This window comes from Penaeus vannamei, chromosome 13, assembly GCF_042767895.1.
Source record: "Penaeus vannamei isolate JL-2024 chromosome 13, ASM4276789v1, whole genome shotgun sequence".
Taxonomy (NCBI): Eukaryota; Metazoa; Arthropoda; class Malacostraca; order Decapoda; family Penaeidae; genus Penaeus; species Penaeus vannamei.
The window spans coordinates 13,610,556-13,618,055 of NC_091561.1; the positions used below are offsets into that span (position 1 = coordinate 13,610,556).

General features: G+C 29.2%; 2 protein-coding genes across 16 annotated transcripts in view; one reads left to right on the top strand and one right to left on the bottom strand.

Annotated features, from left to right (window-relative positions):
• The window catches only part of LOC113808600 (c-Myc-binding protein), a 13,270-nt gene extending 11,666 nt beyond the window's left edge, over positions 1 to 1,604 (top strand). For all 3 annotated transcript variants that reach the window (XM_070129002.1, XM_070129004.1, XM_070129005.1), the window contains one exon: positions 256 to 1,604. The gene's annotated coding sequence lies outside the window, so the exon portion shown is untranslated. The remainder of the gene's footprint in view (positions 1 to 255) is intronic.
• Positions 1,605 to 6,536: 4,932 nt separating this feature from the next.
• Positions 6,537 to 7,500, bottom strand: part of LOC113808605 (monocarboxylate transporter 12) — a 105,713-nt gene continuing 104,749 nt past the window's right edge. For all 13 annotated transcript variants that reach the window (XM_070128994.1, XM_070128995.1, XM_070129000.1 and 10 more), the window contains one exon: positions 6,537 to 7,500. This exon is cut by the window's right edge and continues 2,462 nt beyond it. The gene's annotated coding sequence lies outside the window, so the exon portion shown is untranslated.

The following is a 7,500-nucleotide window of genomic DNA, read 5'->3' on the forward strand; positions in this document are numbered from 1 at the left end:
ATCAGCTTCGTTCATTCTCATTTATACCTCTTTTTTATTTGTCACAATGAACTCTATGTACTTACGTAGGGTATCGGATATTCATTAGTTCAGTCTGTATGCTAACTTTGTTAAGCTTCTAAACTTTTATTTTGAATCATATCTTCCATACAGGACCAATTTGATTCATTTGGTTGAAGAAAAAAAGGTTTTAATAATATGTATATGTTTGTGAAAAAGATATTATTAGTTTTAATATATGATTTTCTTTTCCAGATACAGAAATTTTATTCTGTCCCACGCTGAGGGAAAGTCAGCAACATCAAAGCCTGGAACTTTCAGGCAATAATTCCTTTTATTCAGTGTAAGAATCCTTTAAAGTGATAATGTTTAGTTTGAAATGATAAATTGTGCTTTCCACAAAGCATGAAATTCATCATGTAATGGGTAATAAGATAATTCTCGTGTTTTAAGATTGTAAAATCTTTTCAGCAGCTCATAAATATACCATGAATAAGCCAAGGATGTTTTATAGTTGTTTTACAGTGTTATTTTAAGTACATATAAATGTCATCATGTACATGGGTTATATTATATTGGAAAACAGAGGAATTACATGTGATCTTTAGAAATAACTATTTCAATATTAATTATGCTAAAATGTTTATGAAGTATGTATTTGTTACCAACTTCTATCATTTAAAGTACTCTGCTATTTACTCAGGATTCCTCCACATACTGTTCATATTTCTTGTTTCATTGCTATTATTATCTCTGTATTATCGCTGTTTTAGCTGAAATTAAGAGTATTTAAAGATTTTTACAAATTTTGAACTACTTTTGATTAATCCAAACAGACATATCCTTAAGGCTTAAAGATTTTACAATCTTAATGAATTTTGGTTGTTCTCTGAACAATATTTTGTACCCACTTTCAAATTGTTAAAACACCTAAATGTGTTGAGTTATTAAAACGTGGCTTTTATTTGGTATAAAATATTTACCACAGACAGAACATTTCTTTTTTATTTGGTTTTAGTTGAGAAAATGCATATTTTCTTTTACATTTTACTTTTTTCTTCTTGTACTTGTTTCAAATTTGCTTAAAGTTTAAGTTTAGCTGGATTGACTCTCATGATATCTATAAATCAGTGAGATTTCCAAGCTGGTTAACAGAGAGGAAGGAATAGAAGATTTCATTCTTAACGGATCCAGTGTTCATCGTTCATGTAAAACAAACATCCACTTTTCAATAGACTAGTATACGCTTATGCTCTACAGTTTGATTGACGTCTTGCTCTTCATTCCAGTGGACACATTTGCTGTCTCTGTATTTACTGTAAGACTCATTTATTTTATTCCTTAATATGTAATGGTGATGAGTTATAGAAGAATCAGTTAATAGTTGTAACTTTCATTACATGGGTTGAAAAAGAATCTTTCAGAATTTTTGTGGAGCTTCATGGGATGTGTGCATGAACAGAGGTACTTGGTTCGTTGTTGGTTGTTGGGCATTACCAAACAGTTACTTTTGTCTTTGCAAGTCATATATTTGCTTTCTGGTCATATTTCTGATTGAAATCATATTTTTGTACGCATCAATGCAAATAAAGTTGTCTATTAAATTTGTGCTTTTATTCTTTTTTTTTTATATGTATTTTAAAGAGAGAATGGGAAGATACACCAAAACATATGGCTTTTGTTGTAGTTTTGTTGTTATTGTTGTGATTATTATTGTAGTTTTTGTTATTATTTTCACTCTACTCCCCATATTACCATGATACCATAAGACCTTAGATGTGTAGCACATTTATTTGTTTCAACCCTTTTATTATTATTATTATTATTGTTATTATTGTTATTATTATTATTATAATTATTTTATTAATGTTTTATTATTATTTTATTATATTGTTATTGTTATTGTTATTGTTATTGTTGTTATTGTTATTGTTGTTATTATTATTTTATTATTATTTTCTTATTATTTTATTATTAGTTATTTTATTATTTTTTTATTATTTTATTATTATTTTATTATTTTTTTATTAATGTTTTATTATTTTATTATTATTTTATTATTATTTTATTTTATTATTATTTTATTATTATTTTATTATTATTTTATTATACATTATTATTATACTTATTATTATTATACTTATTATTATTATACTTATTATTATTATACTTATTATTATTATACTTATTATTATTATACTTATTATTATTATACTTATTATTATTATACTTATTATTATTATACTTATTATTATTATGCTTATTATTATTATGCTTATTATTATTATGCTTATTATTATTATGCTTATTATTATTATGCTTATTATTGTTATGCTTATTATTATTATGCTTATTATTATTATGCTTATTATTATTATACTTATTATTATTATACTTATTATTATTATGCTTATTATTATTATGCTTATTATTATTATACTTATTATTATTATACTTATTATTATTATTATTATTATTATTATTATTATTATTATTATTATTATTATTATTATTATTATTATTATTATTATTATTATTATTATTATTATTATTATTATTATTATTATTATTATTATTATTATTATTATTATTATTATTATTATTATTATGACTATTATTATTATTATAATTATCATCATTATTATTATTATTGTTATCATTTTCATTATTGTCGTCATCATCATCATCATCATTATTGTCATCATCAGTTATCATCATCATTTATCATCACATCATGTATCATCATCATTATTTATCATAATCATCATCATCATTATCGTCAATTTTGTTATTTTGATTATCTTAATCATTATTATTATACAGATTGCATCAACACAAATGCTTAGTTCACCAGACTGTCAGTTACAAGGCTTATGTGACCTCGCCTCCTTTACCACATTTTGTGAATTTTAGGAAAAACATTAAACATTAAACATTAATGATACCATAATTTTTAACCTGTTGAATCCGGTTGCGTCACGGAATCATGGTGCTGAAAATTTGGGCAGTGAGTTATGTAAGTAGCCAACATCCTGGGCGTGTGGTTCGTAGGCTTGGTGCCCACGAAAACCCATGAGCTGTTTGTAAAATTACTTTTGTGTAAACTTTTTTAGGACTTTTTGCCATTTTCCAATGTCCATATTTGCCTTTTGATTTGCTTTATCCAGATAGTAATAGCTTATTTTCCTAGCACAGACTCCATATCATCTCTGTGTAGTAAATAACTCGTTGCAAGAAAAAAAAGTTTTGAACATTTGGTTAGTTGTCATGTATCTTTTTTTTTTTCTTTCTTTCTTATTTCTATTTTCCGTAATACAACATAGCCACCGATCACAGCAACCAGGAATAGGTTGCACAGCAAGGAAATGATGTCCTTCCTTGAGACAGCACTCTTACAATCACAGCTTTTGAATGTTACATGCCACATTTGTTTATTGATGGGAATAATGCTAAAGCCCCCTTCTAAGCGCTAAATGAGTCAAATCACACTCCAAGAGGTTTGTTCACTCTTTTGGTGAGTCTTTTCAATCACCCTGCTCTTCATGCATGACAACAAGTTGGCATAACCCGGCCCGCTGCCATTTTGCCCGATGATAGCATGTTCATGTCACCTGGCCCTCAACCCAGATTTTTCCATAATGGGTCTGTAACGTTATCCGGATCGTATGGGTTAATATTATTATAAATGCTCTTTTTCTCATTATTATTGTTGTTTTTGTCCTTGTCGTCATTGTTGTTGTTATTATCACATCACCATCACATCACATCATCATCAATAATCAGTAGTAATGATAAAAATTATGATAATGAGGTAAAAGGGTGAAGCCAGGCAGGCCTGGTAATTGACTCCTTGAAGACTAAGCATGTGTGCATAAGGTAAAGAAAAAAATGCAAAATTATGTTTGCTGGGCATGAATATTAGGTGAAAAGAGAAAGAGCTACAATAAGAAGTGAAATGAATGGTACTATTTCAAACTCGTTAAGAGTTCCTCATCAGACAGATCAAAACCTTTTTCTTGTTTTTCCTCCTGAGAATACTAAATAATTATGCCCTAAGCTTATACTATAAAGTTATATGTAGAGTACAATGTTAGTTATGAGTTAGAATATAAGTTTTTGACTGAAGAACTGTGATATGAGGCAAAGATAGAAAAACTTGTATAGTCTGATGCTCCACAAGGGTTGAGTCACCAATCAGTTAATCAATAGTCCACCTATCTCACTTATTTACTCTTTTCTTTGATTTTCTTAAATATTTTATTTTATGTTCCAATTAGGATTGTTAATTATCTTAATGTCAGTAACAATAGTAATGAAATATCAGTATTAATAGCATTTAAAGAAAAAGAAAAAATCCAAAATACTCGAGGAAAGCAAAAAATCCGGAGAGGGCACAGACTTTGTATTGACTCCTTGATGGCAAAGCTCTTGCTGAGCCATGTGTGTGTAAATAATGTTCACAAACCAATACTACAGTGAACATCACATTTTCCCGATAGCAGTGGGTTTATATACACATTAAGGATTAATAACTTTTAATTTCCATATATGAGACTGATAGATATTCATTCTCATTCATACCTCTTCTACATTTGTCAACATGATTATGGGCCATCATAAACAGGAGAAAGAGATTTCCTGGAATTTATAAGCTTGTGGGATAAAATAGATTTCTTAGATAAAATTATTCCTTGGTCTGTAATTCTGGCAAAGTGGTGTTCCATCTCAAGGAATTAGATGGCCCAGTTCTGAGCCAGAATCTAGTACAATGCCTTAAGTAGGGCAGTGAGAGAGGTTGTTAGGTTGTAGATTTTCTTGTTAAGAAAATTCAATCAATCAGTTAAACTTTTTTTCTTTATACTAATGATTATAAAAAAGGATATTGATATTTGTATATGAAATGCATTTGTTTAAGATATAAATGACATCACGTTACATCATATTCATGGTTATAACAAGTCTCAACCTGTTCAGCAGCCACAGGTCAACCATTTCTCCCTGAACAGAGTGTAATCTAACATGCTACTTAGACAGAAAGCCTTTGGGCTGTGTATACAATCATCTCTGATTTGACCATGTTATGTTTAGGAAATATCCTGACTGAGTTACTGTGTGGCTCTATAGTTCTTACTATTCAGCACAAGTCTAAAAGTAGTGCAGCAAAGAAATCACTAACCAGGAGAATTAATGTAATGGATAGATAAGGATATTCAGTATGTATTTTAGCCAAAATTGTTACCATTCCATGCATTTAACAGTGGAATTCCCATTCATCAGAAGTTGTGTTTCTGTTTTAATCATGAGTGCACACTTTGCTGTTAATATGAGTAATACTGGAACTAGGAATACTTTAAATAACCAAAATTATGTGATTTCAGATGAATTAGAAAAAAACTATTGCTCTTGTTATTTTTAAAAATTAACTCTTGATTTAAATGGCTGTAATTAAAATCAGAATTTCTGGAAGTAGTTAAGATTAAGTATAAATAGATGTGTCACAAAACAATGTTTTCTATGTTTTCTAAAAAAGAGGCTTTAATGTATTTTTCTACAAAAAATTAAACCTAGCAAGTATAATCTTTTTGAAATAATATTTTCTACAAAAAAAGAGGCTTAAACCATAATCATCTTGAACAAACAACCATACAATATGATCTTTAGATTCCCAACTTTCATCTATAGTATAGGAAAATGATGGGAGGAGTCCCAGCTTAGCATTAAAAAATTATAGAACTGGATATAGGGACTCATGCCACAATTTCCATTACTGAACAGCCCACCTTGTAACTTTCATTACCTGGTCTTTACACCCTTCTCTCACCTGTGAGTAATGAAAACTATATCCAAAGGGTCCATGGGGGTGGGGGGGGGCTCATAAGGCTTGAGGGCTGGCCTCAAGGAGTATTTGTCAACTCATTTTAAGTATCATATGACCACAATGAAAGATATATAACTAAAATATTCATACATTTTTTTCCCTTTTTCATACTAAAAGAGTTAATGGTATGGCTGTTCATATCAAAGCTAAATTTTGTATCTGTCGACAAAGCTGTCCACTGATATTTTAAAGTGATGATTATTTGAAACAATCAGGAGTTTTTGTTGAGAGTAAGTGTAGTTAATATAATAATAGTAGAGTAGGCCAGTAAATTTACTTGAACATAAGATGGTTATGAGCTCCTTACACTTTCAGTGTCCTTAGGAAAACTATCAAGATTGTCTTTGTATAGTTACATATTTACCCAGTAATAACTGATAAAGCTGGACAAGGACAGGCATAATTTAGTAAACTGCTTTGTGCCTGGATGACTGTTTGGGATGTAGAAGAGACCCCATCTTGATAAATGAGCCATAGATTCATGATGCATTGAGGCATCACCTGGTGTCTATAATTATCTGCCATGTTATTGCAATTCACATGTTAATGAGCTGTATTTCTAATATCAGTATGTTTACTAGTATCAAAATCAGCATGGAATATATAACCCTTTTCTTTGTCACTTCGCAGACTGCATCAGTGTGTTAATGATAAACCATTTACTTTATAGAAAGTTTAATATATTTTCATATCAAGTTAGGCATGTTTGTAAAATTATAAACATAAATAACTTATTAAGCAATAATTTTCTAACTTGAAAATATGATACTTCAACATTAAATTACTTGTAGTGTGCTTAAAAGAAGAATACTGCCTTATGCAATAAAAACATCAACACACAAACATACATGTGTAAACATAAGCACACAGTTTGTAAACTCAACTACTTAACAAATAAGAGTATAATGTCAAGCATGATAAGGTGTAAAGCATGGAATATGACATGATGTCCTACATACTAGTTCTGGCATGAGTGATTATTATTGCATCTAGTGACATCACAATGAGCTTATAAATAATTTGTTTTGCAAATATCTCAGTTACTTAAGAATGAAATGAAATCAGGTAAAATAAAATATATTTTATGCACACACAGGTAATGATCTCTGACACTGGATAATAAAGTGCATATAACAAGACAAAAAGAAAAAAAAAAAAATGAAACAGCACTGGTAGTGACATGGCATTCTACACACTAAGTTCTGGTAAGAATGGGATATTATTGCATCTAGTGACATCACTTAGTGTAGAGTCCCAAGCTTCAAGTTCAGATAGGTATAAGCTGTATGGGTATTACTATGATATCTTCCATACAAAGACATACCTACATGATAATGCCCTTTTTATTATGATTTTCATGGGCTTCTTCTAGTTCCCTTACAAAACCACAGAAGACTGAAGGACAGATGACTTCCCATAAAAAAGTGAACAAATATAAAGATTTTTGTCTTTTATTTATACAAAAAAAGGAGAAAACAATACCTATACTTGACGGCAGGTTAAACAACCAGTCATACAAAATATCACCACAGGTCTCAGGTTGATGACTTGTGTTCAGCAGCTATATCATTCTAATTTTTTACCTAAACTTCTTTTATGAGACAAATGGAGAAAAAACAAAT